At 32.4% G+C, this 21,554-nt stretch overlaps 1 long non-coding RNA gene across 1 annotated transcript in view; it reads left to right on the top strand.

Moving 5' to 3' along the window:
- The window catches only part of LOC143663555 (uncharacterized), a 46,135-nt gene extending 38,565 nt beyond the window's left edge, over positions 1-7,570 (top strand). The window contains exons 2-3 of the long non-coding RNA XR_013166038.1: positions 5,520-5,603; positions 7,319-7,570. This is a non-coding gene — a long non-coding RNA (uncharacterized LOC143663555). The remainder of the gene's footprint in view (positions 1-5,519; positions 5,604-7,318) is intronic.
- The last annotated feature ends 13,984 nt before the right edge of the window (positions 7,571-21,554 follow it).

Genomic DNA, 21,554 nt, shown 5'->3' with positions numbered 1-21,554 from the left:
CTGAAAGATTCACAAATCTGTCACAATTAAACAACACACTCAAATACTCGTATGTTCAAAAGAGCAAGCACAAAGAAAATTAAGATATCTTGAAGTGAATGAAAATGAAAACACAAAAAAGGAATCCTAGGGGATGAAGCATAAACAGTACTGAAAGGGAAATTTATAGCTCTAAATGCTTATACTACAGAGGAAGGAAGATCTTAGGTGTGAGACCTAACCTCATAACTGGAGTATTGGTGAAAGAATAGAAAATTAAACCCAAAACAAGCAGTAAGAAGGAAATAACAGAGATTAGAGTGATAAATGAATTAAGGTATAAAAATTAATAGAAAGGGGGTGGGTCATGGTGGCTCAGTTCTTGTCTGCCATGCCAGAAACCTGGGCTCGAGTCCTGGTATCTGCCCATGCAAAAAACAAAAGAAATCATAGAAACGATCAACAAAATTGAATGTATATACTTTCAAAAGGTAAACAATCTTGGCAAACCTTTAGCTAAATTGAAAAAGAAAAAAGAGAGTGGAGTAAGGGAAAAAATTAGAAATGAAAGGAAATATTATGATGACCCAACCAAAATAAAAAATGACTGTAAGAAGATACTATAAAGATCTCTAAACCAACAAATTAGATAACCTAGATGAGATGGAGAAAGCCCTTGAAATAAAATACCTTAACTGTCTTGTGAAGAAAAAGAAGATATGAACTGATCAATAACAAATAAAGAGATTGACCCATTCATCAAAAAACTCCCCCCAAATAATCAGATGACCTCACAGTTGAATTTTGTCAAGTATTCCAAGAAGAAATAGCAACGATTCTGCTCAAGCTATTCCTAAAAACTGAAGAGGAAAGGAATATCTCTTCACTCATTATGAGGTCATTATCACTTTAAAAACACAACCAGATAAAAATTTCATAGGAAAAGATATTCCAAAGCAATGACTCTTATGAATATAGATGCTAAAATCCTAAACAGAATATTAAGAAACTAATGCAACAGCACATTAAAATAATTATACACCATGATTAAGTAATATTTACCAGTTGAAACACCCATTAATCCAAGGGTGGTTCAACATAAGAAAATCAATTAATGCAATATACCACATTAATAGAATGAAGGAAGAAAATCACATGATCATCTCAACTGATGCAAAAAAAGGCATTTGACAACATCTAGTTGAGCTTCTTGATAAAAAAACTTTGAAAATTAAGAAAAGAATGAAACCTCTCAATCTGATAAATTGCATACATGAAAAACCCACAGCTAACATCACATTTAATGGTGAAAGACTGTAGGCATTCCCTCTAAGTTCAGGAACAATATAAGGATGCCCACAGTCACCACTTTATTTACCAGTCTACTGGGAGCTTCTAGCCTTAGAAATTAGGCAAGAAAAAGAAATAAATGCATCTAAACTGGAAAGGAAGTAGTAAAATTTTCCTTATTTGCAGATTATATGCTCCTATATATAGAAAATCTTGAAAAATTAAAACAAGGGTACTAGAGCCAAAAAACCTATTCAGCAAAGTAGCAGGGTACAAGATCAACATGCAAAAATTAATAGTGTTTTCTACTGATTCTATACACTAATAGTGAACAATCTGAAGAGGAAATCAAGAAAACAATTCCATTTGCAGTAGCTACAGGAGGTATCAAATAGCTAGGGGTATATTTAACCAATGATGTAAAGGAGATGTATGTAGAAAAGTAAAAAATATTGATAAAATAAATAAAAGACAAATAAATGAAAGGTCATTTATTATGTATTCATGGATTGGAAGAGTATATATTGTTAAGAGTTCAGTTCTGCTAAAAGCAATGTACAGATTCAATACAATCCTAAACAAAATTTCAGCAGCCCTGCCTTTTCTTAGAAGGAAATAGAAACATTAATCATCAAATTTATATGGAAGTATAAGTATCCCCAAAGAGCCCAAACTATTTTGGTACAGAAGGACAAAGTTGAAGGACTCACACTTTTGGAAAGTTATGGTAATCAAAACAGCATTGTACTTTCACAAGGACAGTCATATAGCCCATGATATGGAATTGAGAGTTCATAAATAAACTCATATATTTTGGGCCAAGCAATATCTGACAAGTTCATCAAGTCCACTCATTGGGCAAAGAATTGTCTCTTCAACAAATGATGCTGGTAAAACTGGATATATTATGCAAAAGAGTGAAGGTGGACCGCCACTGCATATCATATACAAAAATGATCTTTAAATCAATGAAACACCTAAGTATGGGAACAAATCTATCAATTCCTAGCACAAAACATAGGGAAGCATCTTCGAAACTTCATGTTAGGCAATTGTTTCTTTGACTTTACACACAAAGCATAATCAACAAAAAAGAAAATATAAATATTCAACTAAATTACAAACTTTTGTGCATAAAAGGATTTCATCATGAAAGTAAAATGACAACCTACAGAACGGGAAAAAATATTTGGAATCCACACAGCCAATAAGGATTTAATATCAAGAATATATAAAGTTAATTTACAATTCAACAGCAGAAAGACAACAAATTTAGAAATGAACAAAAACTTGAATAGCCATTTCTCTAAAGAACATATAAAAATAGCCAATAAAGACATAAAAAAAAATGCTCATTAGTCCTAAGGGAATAAGAAGTCAAAAGCCCAAAGAGATACCATTTCACATTCATTGAAATGGCTACTATTTTAAATAAAATGCAAAATAACAAATGCTGCCAAGAATGTGTAAAACTAGGAATACTCATTCTTTGTTGGTGGAATGGAAAATTATGCCACCTCTGTAGAAAACAGTTTGGCCATTTCTCAAAAAAAAAATAAAATAAAACAAGTATAGGATTACTATTTGATGTGGCAATCCCACATCAAGGTATATACCCAAAAGAATTGAGAACAAGAACTGACACATAGATTTGCACACCGATGTTCAAAGAGGCATGATTCACAATTGCCCTAAGTTAGAAGCAACATGACCATCAGCCAATGAATGGATAAACAAAACGTGGTATATATATATATATAGTGTTACTCAGTTATGAAAAGAGGCGGAGTTCTGATACATGCAACAAAATGGATGACTTTTGGAGATGTCATATTGCACGCCATAAGCTAGACAAAAAAAAAAAAAGTAAAAAATGTAAAGTATGCATTTCCATAGAGTCAGTATCTAGAATACAGCTTGCCAGGGGTTGGAGCTGGGGAAGCAAATGGAGAGTGATGGCTTAATGGGTACACAATTTATGTTTGGGGTGATGGAAATGTCTTGGTTATGGATGGGGGTGATACTAGTACAGAATTGTCAATGTATTACACTACTGAAGTACATATTCAAATGTAGTTAAAATGGGAAATTTTAGGTTTTATATAGGTTACCGGAATAAAAATTAAAATTAACAAACAGAACACAGTGAGCCTAATGCAATCTATGAACTACATGCAATATTATAAGTATGATAATAATATTTCATCAATTTCTGCAAAGCAACCACACTAATACATAGTATTAATGACAGGGGAAACCACAGATGTGAAGCGGCATATATAGAAACTCTGTATCTTCTGCGTGATTTGTCTGTAGATCTGTCACTTCTGTAATAAAACAAAAAGGCTACCTCCTTTGCTCAAAACGCTATAGTATATTATTCCAAGTACCATTAAGGATTTTTACTGTGAAACTTAATCTTAACCATTTGTGTGATTAAGTGAAATGAAAAAGCAGATCATTTTTTATGGAACACTTAGCGTACAGATCTTTTCCAGAAAATATTTTTATATACTTTTATATGCAAAATCTGTCTTGAAATTTTGGGGTATTTATAAACTTCTTAAATCACATCAAATTGCCCCTTCATTCAGTGAATACAGTTCAAACCGGGCCATTTGAGGTCTGAAAACTTAATTGCAGATCCTCTCAGGACTGTTCTTTTTCAACAGTTACATTAAAGGATGACATGATAAATAACATCTCCAAACTTGTTATTGAATTGAGCAGTTGATATTTAATCATGTCTATATGATACTCATTATTGGAAGTGCTGTGCATGTGCCAAGTCTGCTCAGCAACATATAAACTAGCTTGTTTTTCTAAGGTGGATTTTATAGAGGAGAAACACATGACATAACATGCCCTGGGTTATATAGTGAGGAATGGAAATGCTGAGTTTGAAACCAACTAGCCTGCTGACAAAGTATTTGTTCTGGACCATTATTTTGATTAATATAGAACTGATATTGAATGTACTCTACCTTTCTTCTGAAAACGCACGAGAAATATTGTTCTAAATTTTTTTAGTATCCATTTGTAAAATTTTATTTAATTACATACAGATTGATAGTAAAATGTTAATTACATAAAATCTAAATTACGAATTATGAGCAATCTTATAATTGGTTCAAATTATCTGATGAATATTTCCTGTTTTTCTTTTCATTTGTATGAGTATGTTACAGAATTTATAATTTCATCTATAAAAAAGGGGGATTTGAATATTGATTTAGAAAGGTATAAGTCAAAGATGAAAATATGTGTATTAGCTAGAGTTCTCTAGAGAAACAGAATCAACAAGGAACACTTGCAAATATAAAATTTATAAAATTGTCTCATGTGACCATGGGAAGCAGAGTCCAAAATCCGTAGGGCAGGCTGTAAAGCCAACGATTCCGATGGAGGGTCTGGATGAACTCCACAGGAGAGGCTCACCAGCAGAGACAGGAAGAGCCTGTCTCTTCTGAATACTCCTTAAAAGGTTTCCAGTGATCAGATTAAGAATTACTCATTGCAGAGGACACTCCCCTTTGGCTGATTACAAATGTAATCAGGTGTGGATGTAGCTGACATGATCATGATTTAATTCTATGAAATGTCCTCATTGCAACAGACAGACCAGCACTTGTCCAACCAGACAAACGGGTGCCACCACTTGGACAAGTGGACACGTGAACCTAACCATGACAACGTGAAGTTATGAGGACTAAAGAGCAAGCAGTAGGCCACAACATAGTTTTTCCACCAACCAGAAGAGGTCTGGACCAGGGGTTGGAGAACAACTTTGTTAACGGAAGGGTTGGCTTTATATATTCCTGGATGCTTTACGCTTTTATGTAAATTACTTATCTCTCCTCCCATACTAGTATACCGAAATTATACACTATATCATAAGATAAAAGCTATGATCTAGTAGACAACTATGGGATTCATATCTGATACCCAAATCCTCCTTCTTCCACAAGATAACATGACTCTCAACCATCTATATTATTATATAATCTTCTGGGTCTAGAATTTAATGATGTAAGTAAGGTAAATGAGATGTGTTTTGTTCTTCCCATCATAACTTTTATAAACCGCCCACCCATGGCTGGTATGAATGCTTCCATAATATCATATTGTGGCCATAATATTAATGATGCTTTTTACCCCAGTTGCTTATACAAGGATGTATGTTTTAACATTTTTTGGACTTCCCATTGTAATTTTGGTAAACTTCCCCTTCCTTATCCATGTCTTTACAGTCCTAGTGTGATGGATGCCACAAGTTTCAGAGGAGGGCAATTGATTCAGTCAAGCCAAACAACTAGAGCATGCCTCAACACATTGTGAGTTTCATGTTAAGTGTGTGACTTAGGCGAATAAAGCAGAGCTCTCTACAGAAATGCTGCTGTAAAAGTTGGGAAAGAATTGCAACTTTCCTTAAAATAACTACCTTCAAATATTATGTGCACCTACAACTACTTGGAGCCATCTTTGGTCTGATGCATAACAAACTTTCTCATTAGGAAAGCAACGGGGAAGGAAGAAGTAGACGGAGATATGTGGACAGAGATATCTAACCCCTAGATTCTATTTTGATTGAAATGTCCTAGACCCACCTAATTTTCCAATTTTCATGATCTGTGAATTTATTTCAATTTTGTTTAAACAAGTTTGAGAACAGTTTATATCCCATAAAATGGAAATGGTGCTAATCATTTCTGACAGGCTGCACCTGACATTTTTAGAACATTTAAGAAGTGACAGAGACAGCTTTGATATAAAACTCCCTTTGGAGGCTGAAGCTGAAAGCAGCAAAAGTCATACTGCATAAAGGTAACTTGTTACTTGCTTCAAGTTGTTTATCAAGCTAAGATGCAGATCTGATTTTCCTAAAGCCTAATTATTCAATATATGCCTGAACTCCATTAATCAGAAATGTCTCTTTTCCTTTTACTTGTGATATTTCTTTTTGGATTGGGTAATTCTAAACTGTATGGGTTTGGTTATGTGTTTGAAGAAAGTATTTAAGACAGCTAAGAGAGAGGTGGTTAAAAATTTGGGAAGTCTATTATGGTGGCCCAGAAATGCACCATGATCTCTTGGCCATGTCATATGTCATATAATGGTTCTGAATAAAATTCAATAATCTCATTTTCATATTGTTCTTGTAATCCAAATAGGACCATAACCACATAGAAAGGAGATTCCAGTAATAATGTATTTTATGCTATGGTGTTTCAAAGATTTCCTAGAAGTACCCAAATAATTTAATTAGTAAAGGATAGGTCAAGAGATGTATTGTGAATTATAGCTGCCACCTGGTATCTGTAAAGGAAAAATTGCTAGATATTTTTCCTTCATATAAGCTATAGCCAGTGAGTTATACAATGACTATTCTGAATGACTCTACAAATTGCACACTGAAATACACTCTGAGATAATAACAAGGGAGTGATATTTTTTAAATTTAGCATTAATTATAGGTACTGCTTTTCTATTTTTTTCTTAGTATCTGTTTATAAAATTTTATCTTATGACTGAAAGCTACACATTGATATGTTAATAATACAACATAATGCTTGTTGTCTGCATGTACTTATAATTGGCTCAAATTAGCTGAAGAATCTTCCTAAACAGGAGAAAACAAAGTCTGGTGATTCTTGCAATTGCTTTCAAGAAATGAAAATGTGCACACCTACAGAATCTTTGATAGCCTCAATCCTGGGGAAAAAAAAAAAAAAAAAGGAAAAGGCTTCTTTGCAACCCTGATCATGTACCGATTATTCTTTAGACAAAGAGATGAAACTCTTTTGCATGTGGGCCAAATTTTTAATTTGTTCTGCATTGAGTTGATGTACATGGTTTCTTTAAATCAACATGTTCATGATATGTTGAACCATGTACCCCAGAAAAACATGTTCTTAATCCCAATCCATTCTTGTGCATGTGTGTATGTGTGTATGTGAATATATTGTAAATATAATCTTTTGAAAATGTTATTTTAAATTATGGTATGGCCCAACTGAATAAGATTGGATCTTAATCTGTATTTCTGGAGTCCTTTATAATCAGAAGAGGTTCATTAAAGAGAAAGAAATCCACGCGGAGGAGCAGAAACCAGAAGTCAACAGAATCCAGAAGAGAAAGAAGTCATAGTCATGTGCATTACATGCAACAGAAAAAACAAGAATCAAGTATTGTCAACAGCCAGCTCCAAAAGGCCACAGTCTTTGAGGATAACCCATCACTTTGCTAATGCCTCAATTTGAAATTCTCCCAGCCTCAAAACCATATGCTAATAAATTGTCATTGTTTTAGCCAACCCATTTTGTGGCATTTGTTATTGCAGTTAGGAAACAAAGGAAATAAACTTCGATATTCTGCTTATGTTGAACTATGTAAAGTTCTGACAAAATTGGATTATAAGCAGAAATTAAGTAGTCACTGGTAATATCAGAGGTAATATGATCTCAAAACATTGACTGTACATTCACTCTAGGAAGACGTAAAGAAAATATAGTTTGGATCTATCATAGCTCCTAGCACTTAGTGGTTGCTTAGTAAATATATGCTGAATAAATGAATATCTCTAATGAAATGTTAAGAATATTTTTTTATGCAGTGTTCAAAGAACAATAACCCAGTGGTATAGTTCTGGCAAAATAAAGAATGATAGTAAAAATCAGGAATTCAGTGTTAAGTTTACCATTTGAAAATGCTGACATTTTCTGCTTAGACATTTATTTAAAAGATATATAGGGTTTATAAAAGCTACAATATTCTTTCAGCTTTGTGATTAACAGTAATCTCTCATTCTATCTCTTTTATTAATGCCAGATTGTAAGGTAAATCAGTAGTTTAGCAGGATGCTCGGTAAGCTATGTTACTAATCACAAATACATAACAATCTTAATACAATGCAAAAAATAGGAAGATCGAGAATATAACTAGGAAATAAAATGTAGAAAAAACAGAAGCAGCCTGACAGGAACTGTGATTTTCACTGGAGGGGCACAGCCAAGTCATTTATAATATGTAGAGGAGGGGCTTGAAGAAATAAATACCCTAACCACTCTGGTAATTCCTACTCTCCTCTGCTCTGAGTTTCCCTAGTGGCACTCCCTCCCCCAACTTCTTTTTGGCCAGATAGGGAATGGTGGGGAGAAGTTATTTTATACAAAACTTAGTCTCTATAAGCATCACTTCCACAGATGGTCGTGGAGTCCAGTTGATAATAATGTATTTTTTCTTTTATCACTCACATATTCATAGCAATCTTGAAAGATTTGTGGTGAAATATATAGAAAAAAATCACAAAAAAATGTATGTGTCAAGTGCTAAGTACAGGTATTATGTAACTATAGAAAACTTTAGATTTATTAAGGACAAATAAAAAGAATAAACAAAAAGACTTAAAAGTATATCCTTTTAAAATCTAGGAGGGGTCCATGTTAATATTGTAAAGATGCAATATTCTTTAACTTTATGAATATATTTAATACATTTCCACTCAAAATCCTCTTTTTTACCCCATAGCTTGCATGAGAGTTAGATAGATAAGTTGTGTGCTTAGAAATTGTGAAAATAAAGTACATTTATATCTTATACCATTAAATTAATTAAACCACAGGTAGATAAAATATGAAAATTAGAGATCTAAAACTGTAACTATATAATATTTGATAGTGAAAAAAATATCTGTATAAGAAATACATGTAAAGTAAAATATCATAAGATACAATAGTAACAGATTTTGATATATAAAATTAAAATATTTTTCTTATATTTAAAGCATAAAGACCCATAAATGAAATATAAAAGTTACAAGTAACCTGAAAAACTGAATAATACATGTCTATTAAATTAATAAAACAATTAAAAGGGAAATAATATTTTGCTATAGTAAAAATTTAACTGTGGCTGAATAAATAAATTAGGACAAATAATATACACTGGAGACTCAGGACAAAAGAAATACAAATGACTAAAAATCTTTACAAAAGGGTTGACCTCATTAATAGGAAAATTATTTCAAATGAATATAATTATATATTGCTTATCATTTACTGCCTATGAGTTGGCAAGATTTACATTATTACATTTTTAATCTTTAAGTTCTATACACACTCAGATGTTGTGTCTATAAATTGGCATATTTCCACAAGGAATTTTGTCATTATTATTGAAAGTTTTAAAGGAGATTGCAATGAATGTGAACACAGAATTACCTACTAGAATATTCAGTGTTGTTTCTAAAATGCTGGAAAACAGGGATCTCCAAAACACTGTGTCTTAGTTTAGATAAGGAAATATGTATTCTACATTCTCAAAAAAAAATGCAGATATAAATCCATATTCAAAAGATGAATCTGTGTATATTATTTTTATTTAATATGAAATTCAAGTTCTGTGTAGACAATATACATTTATATTTATATATATTATGACTGCAAAGATATGCATATGTGCAAAGATATATACTTAAATATATATATACACACAAATTTGTGTATATATATATATACAAAAAGATATATGTTGTTAATCAGAAAAATACATTCATAATCTACTTAACCATTAATAAAATTAAACCAGATTCCTATCTTTAACATTTTTGTTTGAAAAAGAATGAAGAAAACAGAAAATCAAGACAAAATTGAGAATCCTAAACAATTCAGAACATAAAATGAGCTAGCATGTAGGTAATGAAGAAATATATCAAGTACATATTAATATGCAATTGATGTGCAATGCTTTACTTAAAGGAACTTAGCATAATAAGTGATATACAAAGTGAATAAGTGATGCAAAAAACTAAATAAGATATTATAAAAAAGAATCTGCCAATTTTGCTGAAAAGAGTAGCTTACATGCATTAGAATTTCTGCTTAAGAATTTGCAAAAGACTAAAGAACCTGAAATACGTGCAAAGATTTATTTTTACACAACTTACAGTTTTTCTTTGAGAGCACTATACATATATAGTGAAGTTTTCTGAAAAATATGGGTTAAAATAGAGGAAAATATGTATTTAGACAATTAAAAACATGACATAATACTATGAATCCCTACTGTATGTATGCATATTTTAAAAATATAAAATTATCTATGGTAAGTTACATATTTGTACTATCACATTTAGATTGAATAAGGTTTGCATCCATTTATAGAATATTTTATGACAGATCAACTGAATGGTGGAAATGAAATCTGGCTAAGCCAATCAATAAAATGGCCAAATGCAATGATGCCTGTGTTAGTTAGATTCAGTTGTCTACTTGGCCAGGTGAGCATACCTAGTCTTGTTGCCGCAGATATAAGCCAACGGTACGTGAACCTCATCTGTTGCCAATTACATCTGCAGTCATCTAGGAGGCGTGTCTGCTGCAATGAGTGACATTTGACTTAATTGGCTGGTGCTTAAATGAGAGATTGCAAGGTAGCACAGCTAGGCAGCTCGGCATTCCTCATCTCAGCACTCGCAGCTCAGCCCAGGCCCTTGGAGATGCAGAAAGAAGTCACCCTGGGGAAAGTTGTTGGAACCCAGGGGCCTGGAGAGAAGACCAGCAGAGACCATCCTGTGCCTTCCATGTAAGAAAGAACCTCAGTGGAAAGTTAGCTGCCTTTCCTCTGAAGAACTAACAAAATAAATCCCCTTTTATTAAAAGCCAGTCCATCTCTGGTGTGTTGCATTCCGTCAGCAAACTAGAACAATGCCCTACGTCATATCTTTTTCAATATATATAGCAAGTATTTTGAATTTCTAACTACTATTGAAAAGGCATTAGATTTGTAGTAGGAAAAGAACTAAGTAACAGAAAATAAAAGGTCGTATGAGCATTGTTTTAGGTATAAGTAGGGTAATAGACATTGAGAATAGATGATGCCTAAAAATTGCTCCTAACTTAAGCATTGGAATAAAGTGGGACAATTGTCCATTGACTGGGCTGAACCCAGATACCTAAGCAGAATCACAAGTTACTCATTAATTGTAGATTGTATAGAAAAAATGTAGAAGCACAGAATGGAAACTATCCTTTATAAAAATCAAATAAGACTATATTTTTAGAAATAAAAAATATGAAACTTCAAATATAAAATAACCCATCAATAAGGTAAAATTCAACCTTGCAAAAGGAAATTGAAGAAAGCAATGTTTGTTGCAATTGGTAGGATTTGCAGATGATTGAAGACTAGAAAGAAGCCTTAGTTATTATAATCAACTGATAACTAATGATTAATGAGTGCTTACTAAGCACAATCATTGTTCTGAGCATTGCATATGGATTAATTAATTCATTCTCCACAATTACTGCCAGAGTTAGGTGCTTTTTTTATCCTTACTATAAAACTGAGGATAACATTCATAGAAAAGTGCCTCATAATTTCACACAAAGCAAGAAGTGGAGCAATTTGAACCCAGCTTGTCTGACTCCAGAGCTCCTGCTCTACTGTTTTTAACATAATTCCATATGAATTATCTATGTATATATGTATGTATGAGTGATAATATCATATATATGAGAAGGAAAAAAAGATTTTGCAGTAAGTAAAAATGTTTGAAGAAATTTAGGTTATGATATAATGTTATGCATGTGTTAGCATAGCTACAACAAATCCTTTTACAATTCATCTGTGTAATTTGATTTGATTTGAAAAGCTCTTCATATGAAAATGAGAGAGGTCCCATGATGTTTCCAAGCAAACTCTTATCATTAAATTTTATGCCATGCCATTGCTACGTTTGTCTCGTTTTTCTAAATGAAAGTCAAATAAGAGTGATCTTTAAATCCTACCTTCCAATTAAACAAAGACAAATGCCATCTCTGAAAAGAGGAAGCTGCTAAAAATGTCTTCTTCAATGGGATATTTAAGGGCTTTGAAGAAAAAAATGAAGTAAAGAAATTCCCTTTTTAAAATAACTTTTAGGGAAGAAACATGACTGGTTGCTGAGATGTCAAATTGTGCCTTTCAAGTGTACATTTTTCAAAAAGGAATATTCTCTAAATTCAGAGAATAAATTCAGATAAATAAATGCTTGCCATTGAAAAGAGCTTTTTGGTGTCAGGCCTCACTGTTTGAGGGACTGTGCAGGGGCATCAAACTGTGCTACACATTGGGAGCCCTGCCAAACGAGTGACATTTCCTGAGAACAGAGGCAGAATTTTAAGAAGTTGCCTTGTCCTTCCTAAGCAGTTGGGTTAAAGGCAGAGTCAACCTGCTGGGGACACTAGAGAAAAAACAACAAGTCTTTAAACTTAACTGAGCTGAAAATAAGTTATATGGCCAGAAATACTAAATTCCAAGATTTTATATATATATTTTTTAATTTGCCAAGAATTTAATTATTTAATATATCTTTGGGAAATTCCTATTTTATAAAAGCACTTAAAATTCTTTTTAATATTTTGTATGGCATAATTAATGCCCCAAAATACCTTTTAATATTAAAATGTGAGGAAATAAAATATATAACTTAAAAATGATAAAGAGGTAAAGAAATGATAAAGCATAATAAAAATGTACAAAGTTAGATGGCAAATAGTCTCAGCAAACCGATGAAATATCATAAACTGTGAGAACATAATTAATAAATAGGAAAACATACTTAAGTAGATCCCCAGGATGTGAGATTGGGATAAAGAGATGGAAAATGGGAATGAGTGATTAAAACAGTAAAGCTAGAATGAGAACAGAATTGATTTACTAAGAGTGTCACAAGGATAGAATAAGGAAACAGTATTATTAGGAATTATAATGGTTTATAATTTCTAAAATTTAAGAAAATGTGAGTCTTCGTACTGAAGAGTCTAAAGCAAGATATTTTTAAAAATAAAATGCACATTATCAAAGATAAATATATGATCTTAATAGTTACTAAAGAAAATGGATTGATTATATACAGAAACATGCTAAATAGACTGTCAACCATTCTCATTAAACATTGATGAAAAATACCTGTAGAACTAGAATTCTATTTCTAGATCAGTTATTATTCAAGATTGACTGCAAATTGCAGGCATTTTTGATTAAACTGATTATCACTTAGCAGCCCTAACCAAATGAACTACTAGGGAATATAAACCTAGGAGGAAGAGTAGAAGTGCATGAAGCAAATTTTTTAAAAAAGAGTAAATTTTGGGTAAATATTGATCATTGATATAACTTGAAATAGAAAGTAAACAAAATAAAAATAGTAAGTCTTATTTAAATTTGAAATTATAATGTATCTAAAATCCCAGATACCATGGCTGGAAGGAAGGAAATCATTCTAAAACACAATAAATTTCTGGCAATTTTCGGTACAGAGACAGAAATATTGATGGCATTAGGACTTTGTGAAATCAATTATTCTTGTTAAAATTAAATATTTATTTATAAAAATATAGGAATGTACATCATTTGAAAAGGGAATGATAACTACAAGATCAATAAAATTCAAAGAAAAAACAGAAAGTACATAATAAATATAAATTCAAAAATATAATATTAGAAATAAGTGATAACAAAACAAATAAATGAAAAGGAAACTCAAACCTGAAGTTTACCTGGAAATAATAAAGGATATGCAAACACTTGTTGAAGAAAACCATAAACTTTTTAAAATAAATAAAAGCAGAATCAATATGTAGAGAGCTGTATATTTTAAAGGCATTAGTATTATGATATAACAATTCTGTCCAAAATAATACAAATTATTTTCTAAGGAAATTTACAAAATATTCTCCCAAGTTTAAAGATGTGAGTAAATGGTCAAAAATAACCACAGAATTTTGTACTGGATGGCATTGAAATATTTGTACTTTTTTCTGTTTTTTGAAATATATCAAGATTTAAATTCGTTATTACTATGATTATACTGTAAACAAAGTAAAATAACTGTCTTATCAAATTAATCCTTCATTTCAAAGTATATTTGCTTTAATATGTTTGCTTACCTACACCGTTTAATTTACCTTGGCTTATTTAATAAAACAAGGATATCCATTCTCCCAGTACTCCTTTCTAGTAGGCAATGGGTTTGAAAGAGCCGAGAAAGTTCTCAGAAATTCCATGTTCTTGCAGTCACTAGCATGTTCTTTCCTTTAGAGAATCTTGAAGAGAAATCGTTACTAAATAAGGGATGAAAAGCATATTTCATGAGCATAAACTAAGAACAATATCAGAATGGTGGATTAGCATTAGATATTGTATTAACTGAAAATGTTTAAGTGAAAAGTATTTTTCGTATCCAAAGCCTTCAGAAGCTACCCCCCAAGTCAGTGTATTGTCTTAACATTGTTTATATTCTCAGGGCTATATTTATGTTGTATTTGTCAGTCCTTGAATGCTACCTCTGTCTAACAAAGGGAACACCATCTAACAGAAGAAGCACATTCACACCAAGTATGAGTTCATTCATTTCCACAAAAGTTGTTATTGTTCTTGAGGTTGTTTCCAGAGCAAATAGAGGTATCACATGAGGCAGTACATGCCCTCCACCACTACAAGCAAGCCTCGCCTCTACTTGCTCCTTTTCCAGCCTGTTCTGGATCTCCAATTTTATGCTCTACATTATGTAGCATATTCTGCTTTCTCCATATACTTGTCAATTTAACAAAAATCTCCAGGTCTCCACCTTTTATATCGTACACTTCTTTTAGTATTCTTCCCCAAACAATATAAATACGTAAACTGTAGAGCACTGTGGTAAGCATTGTACAGGGAAAAAATTAAGCAGGAAAGAGGAAAAGGAAGCTTGAGAGGATGAGAGTGGAAGAAAGGGTTGTAATTTAAATTACAGAGACAAAAAGATCTCACTGAGCTCCTGAGCTCCATAGGAAGTTTCAAATAGACACAAGTGTTGGAAGTTCATTAATGCCTAAGCACCTTAAACCATGACTTCTAAACCTACCTCATTTCAAATTCTGCATTTGATGATTCTACTATAAATCTTTATCCTTGTCCTTTAAGGATTTGGTGATTTTCATGCATTTGGAGAATTAAGCTTCTGGTACAGATGTTTTCTTGGTAACCGATGTTCCTCAAAGTTCTTATGAGAGCTCTTTATCAGAGTCTCTATTTTTAGAACACCATTCCTGTACTGGACCACTCAACTAGCTTCTGGTTAGGTCCACCTGTTTTATTCTCCAACTCCAAAGATGTGAATCACACACAACCAAATACATGATACCTCTTTCAAGCCATCATTTTGACATGAAATATCTAATTATGAGTATGTAAAAATACTCTTGACATTTGTGAATCTCATTTGGAATTGTCTTCAGAGACTCTATTGTAGTCTTGAATATATGCACTGAAGGCAAAGTTTTAAAAATTCATTCTTCATTATACAGTCATAAGATTTGGGCATCAGAAATTAATTCTCCTAGAAAACCTTTTACTCACATTTATTACCACAATACTTAAGATGCATAATGGGTTTAAAATGTGGTTTGCATTGTCAGTAGTAGTGCATTGGTCAAGTTTTTCTAGAGAAACAGAGCCAACAGGAGATATGTGTGAATATTATGAGTTTTATGGAAATTGTCTCATGTGACTGTGGGGATTTGCAAGCCAAAATTCTGCAAGGCAAGATGCGAACTCGGAACTCCAGTAAGGTTTTTGATTCATTCCCTAGAAGGAGCTGGCTGGCTGAAGTAGAGATGGAAATTCTCTCTTCTGACTATGAGATGCTGCGCTTCTCCTTTGAAAGTCTTCAACAGATTGGATGCAACCTCTTTCATTAGAAGGCAATTTCTTCAGTTGATTGGAGATGTAATCAGCCATACAAGCAATAATTTAATGATGCTTTTAGTTCATGAATTATCCTCACTGTAACAATCAGGCCAGTGCTTGCTTGACCAAACAACTGGGCCCCCAAAACTGGTCAAGTTGATGAACTTATCATAATTGGGAATAAAACAATCATAAAAGTTTGAGTAGAGAACTAATAAGAAAATTGTGAGGAGTACACGGATCCTTAAAAGCAACAATGGAAAAAAGTTGTTTCTTAAGCTCTATCTTAAGGAAAAGTATTCTGTGTGGTGTTTGCTTCTTTGTTTTTCCTGAAAGATATAATCAATGTAGAGATTTCTTCCATTCTTCCCATAAAGAATGTGCTGTTTCTTGAATATGATGTGTAAGGTGCCCTTCGATGTATGCAGTATATACTTGAAGAGTTAAATCATGTTTTTTGTGTAGTTTGAGCCTATGGTGTATATGTTCTTAATTTCTGCAGTCAGCCGAACCAAATCTTAAATTGGTCTTTGACTAAACTATAAAACCCAATCATAGTTAATGCTTCAATAATGTAATTCAGAAGCAACAATTCAAGAGTGACAAAATGATTATTCATAGACACAGTTCTTTGATGTGATTTACTTACTATAAACACAGTGTAGCCACAGGAATGACAAAATAATTGACAAGTTATTTTCAAAATGCAAATTATGCTGAGTTGGATGTCCATTAAAAGTTATTTCTCAACTCAAAAGTTAGGTAATGAAAAAGTACTTCAAGGATTTGAAAAGTCATTTGTTTCTGCATGTTTATGCAAATATAAGTATTTTATATAATTTTATATTTTTGTTAATGAATTTTTAAAAATTTGCCCTTACTTTATAAACACTTAACAGGGTTATTTGTCTATTCTAGGGCTGGGAGAACTGAAGTTGATGTTAAATTCTTAATTTTTTAAAAAAAATAGAATGAGCTTAACAAATATTTGATAATTGAAAGAAGTAATTATACATTTATAAGCTTACTTTTGCTCATTTTCTCACATTATCTTTTCATACTACCAATTGTATAATTATCATATCAATCAAAAAACTTAGTGGTATTAAAATAGAATGCTTAACAATTATTACAATTCCAGTTTATACTCTCTTTCCCAACTCTCATTAACCATGGGGGTATTTTGCAGTTTTCCATTTGCAGATAAAAATACAGTTTTGTTTATTTCCTAAAGCCGAACATAATCTCAAAGGAAAATGTAAGTTAATACCTTAGAGGATATGGATCATAATATATATATATATGTATGCCTATATACATATATGTATATATGTGCATGTGTGTGTTGTTATAGAGTGAATCTTGAAAGCTTTGCTATCACTGCATATATTCAAAAAACTATATAGGAGTTTCTGCGGCCAATTCCAAGTCATAGTTTCCCTCCCCAAGATTTGGCAATTTGTTCCTTATCTCACAGTCTTGCCTGTCAGGCAACAGGAGTGAGCAATTTCTGTTTTCTGTATTTTCGTATAGAATCAGAATTGGTGAGTTGTGGGAGACGAAGACTTCAAGCATCTGCAAGTATGCGGATGGGACTGGTAGAGGCTGTAGGAAGAATATAACCTTGGGTTAATTCATATGGGCTAGTGGAGTCTTTTCTTTAATAGTTATAAGAAAACAAACTGTGTCAGATATTTAATCAGAGCAAATATTTTTCAGATGATCAGTAAAAGCTTATCTTTAATCAATAAAAGGTAAGAAACATTGTTGTCCACTGCATCCATAGTAACAAGTGTCTTAGACATTTACATGATTTCCAAATCACTCCCTCTGGTTCAAATGAAAGGGAAATTATCCCTAATATGTTTCATGTGTTATTACTGACCTTTTATTCTCCTCGATCACTGATGTAGCACCCAGTGACACTTAAGAAATAAGTGTCTGTAAATGAACGGCTGTCTTAAAAGTGATGGTGTACTCATTCTCCAAAACCATTTCTTTAGTGCCTCTATTGAAGATTGATGTTTAAGCTTAACCCTGCTTCACCTACACAGAATACATTTATGAATGACTTACTCTCCTCTTTTCTGAGGGAATTAGATTCCCATCTCTATCCAGATACTCTAGAAATAATCTCATTTCAGGATTCAAATCTCTAAGTCCTGTTAATCAGCTCCCCCAACATAAATGGGCTCGTCAGTTCTGGACCATGGCATCTTGCATATGTCAACACCTTCCTTTTTTTGGGAGCCATAGGAAGGTTCCAAGAATTGAACCCGGGCCTCTGGCATGGCAGGCAAGAATTCTGCCACTGAGTCACCACTGCACAGCCCAATTTAAGGAAGGAAGGAAGGGAAAAGGAAGGAAAAAATATCTTCCTTTTTTAATCATAATTTTCAGTTGAACATAGACAAAACTTTAACATAGTAGCAAATAGTAGTTAAAAGACAAGAGAAATAATTTAGTTCCAAACTATGACAATCCATATACAATCTCTATATACATGTATCTATATATAGACAGTTATTTTTAGAAGGAAAATAGAAACAAAATTACAGTTACTCTCATTGTACTTTTCTAATTTGGAGTACTTAGGAGATGATCAAAGAAGAATTTGCATTCATACAAATAGTAACTCAGATCCAAAGTTTGTCCAAATCCAATAAAGGGCTCTTATTCAAAATTAATTATTCTTTTATCATATATACCTAATTGATGCATAAAATTCCCTCAACTCTATTTGCACGAGGCTATAATTAGATGAGACACCCAAATATTTGTAGATAGATGGTGAATTAAGTGTTGGATGGATTAATGAGTAATGGATGGAAGAATGATAATTTCCATTATTGTGAGGAATTAATCAGCACAGTTTTACTTGTGTGAACACGTGTACACCTTGTAGAATTTACTGTCTTGAGGTATCCACAGCTAGTTGTCTTTTTTTTTTTATCTCATTATGTCTTTCTAACCTGGCAGAGTGCTATTGCAGGTATTAGGATATCAATAACTTGTATATTCAATCACAGTCACTCCCATATTCAAAAATTTATGACCTTGAGATTTGCACCAATTTGATAAGATCACTTAAACCAACTCCGTCATGCTACTGCATTTTCAATCTTTAGTTTTTTCCAGTTTATTTGATCTCTATTTTGGAAATGATCTTGATTTGCTTCAAATTTCCTTCTTCCCCTTTCTGGGAAGTGTACATCTGCTCCTGACATCTGTCTTCTATCTTCCTTTGTGAATTATGAAATGATGCCAACTCCTTTTATCAACAAATTACCCTTAGAAGCATTTAGACACTATAATGATTCTTTGATTTTCTTTGATTCTTTATGAATTTGAAAAATGGCTTGATGCTTATATTAGTTTTGTTTGTCCTTTCTTTTTCCATATTTAATATTTACAGTTGGCAGGCCCAGATGGTGTACTTTGTTATGTCCTGAAATGTTACTAATTTTTTTCATTCCTTAATTACAGTAATGACTGTCTATAATAGCCCAGCCTCCATCTCAGTTGACATTGTAGATTTTACATTTGTTATATTTTTCATTGCACTTTGACTGTAATGTTTGACACTGTGAAATATACAGTAATCATTTCCTAACCCTACTGCTTTTTCTTGTTTGTCTGTATTTGACTTTGCTGTTAGATGATTTCCTCAATGTATTGTACTTATTTGTTTTGCAGATGGTTTAGATATGGGTATCTCCCCAAAGTAAGACAGTTAAGAATGAGAAAAATAAAACCATTGATTTTCATGATACCAGCCAGAGGCATTGTAGAAAAACATACAAACTTATCAGTATTTAAGTATCTCTGGAAGTGCCTTTGCAATTTGATAGGGAAAAGAGCATAACTTTATTTCGCATTTCATAAATTTTGTATAATTTAAAAACACACTATATAAAGCCTTATATTAGTAGTCCTGATTCATATAACAACAAGATCCCATTGATTTCTTCTCATAAACTTTTTTCCTTACTGCATTTTAATCCATATCACCTTTACACTCAAATAATTGGTGACAAATTCTTACAATTCATTTTCTTCAGTAGCTTCAATAAAATTTGTAGAAACTTCACATGTCAATCTCTTAAGGTCTTTACTTTGAGGTACACATTGGACTTCTTCAGCAGTTTTAATTTCATCTGTTTAAATTTTGAAAATGAAAATTTAGTGAATAAGAAGCAAAGTAATTACTTCTAGTTAATTTGAATTTCCCATTTCAAGAACTGCTCAGAAAACATGAAAATTTTGATTTCTTCATTTAAGTGGGCTTTTTTTTTATCAACTGAGCATTCCCTCAAAAATTCTCAGAGGGACACTCCTAGAGTATGCTATTCATAAAATAGGTCTTCTCTGGGAAAAGAAGGTGGCATATTGCCCATGGATTTAACATCAAACAAGGTTACATAGATTTCTCAACCACCACACCTGATAGTCAGCCACCTTTTAAATAAGACATTTGCAGCATCACTGAAGACTGCTTTTCAAACAGAGTTCAATGAAAGACCTCTTCACATCGGAGGGTGCTATAGGACAATTTGTCTTTCATAAGCATTTAGCAAGTTTTTTCTTAATTTCAACTTGTAACAACGGATATATAGCATTTTTAAATTACCAAAGAGAAATGTCTTTGAGAATGAAAGATTTCCAAATTTGCTTTTACTTTATTACTTAATTTGGAAGATTTAAAAACACATTACATTTGTGTTGACGTTACCCATACAGACAAGGCACAATTATTGAATGCTAACCCTGTGCTCAACAGAAAGTTGCAAACAGCAACTTCGTTGCCACGTTCCAGTATAGTGTGTACACACAGGCAGTTGCCTGCATTGTATTTGCATACACATACATATACACCATAAAAGGATAGTTTAAGAGCATTTCAAATTAGGATATTTCACATGAAGAATAGGGCTAGGGAGTATTATTCATAAAGGAAAAATCTAACAAAACTGGAACCTTTTTATTTTTTGCTATGGCAAACGTTGGTTACCTATAGGTAGCTCTGATCTTAACTATGGTCTGGTTAGCAATAATTCCCTATCTAGTTCGTATCACTCTATACCTTGTTATTTTTTATGGGGATAAAAGAAATTTTTACCTTGATATTGTTACTCTAATATTTGTATTTGATATACAAATAATTTTGAAAACAACCAATATAATATGCACATAGAAATACACACTATTAGGAGCTTTATTTCAATACTCTACCTGCTTTTCCAGAGTTTACAGGTCTTCGTGCCCGAGTTTCAAACGTAAAACCACTAGCCCACCTGGGCAGGACATCATACCTGATCGATCAATTAAAGAGCCTTCTCTATTCAGTTTCATCTTTTAAACATCTTTGCTCATGCATCATTCCCATTTACTGCACAAATAGATCCTTTTTTGTAAGCAAAATAGTAATTTTCCTAACAATATTTTCATTTATTTGAACCATTTTACTTTTTGGTTAGAATTTTTGCGTTTGTCTTGCATAGGACCAAGTAGGTAATTCAGAAATAATTTTGAAACATTTGAAATATTGTTTACTTGATGGTCTTTGTGTTTGAAAA

Source organism: Tamandua tetradactyla, chromosome 19 (assembly GCF_023851605.1).
Source record: "Tamandua tetradactyla isolate mTamTet1 chromosome 19, mTamTet1.pri, whole genome shotgun sequence".
Classification (NCBI taxonomy): Eukaryota; Metazoa; Chordata; class Mammalia; order Pilosa; family Myrmecophagidae; genus Tamandua; species Tamandua tetradactyla.
Note: the sequence above shows the minus strand (reverse complement) of the source record. Positions and strands in the feature narration are given on the sequence as shown.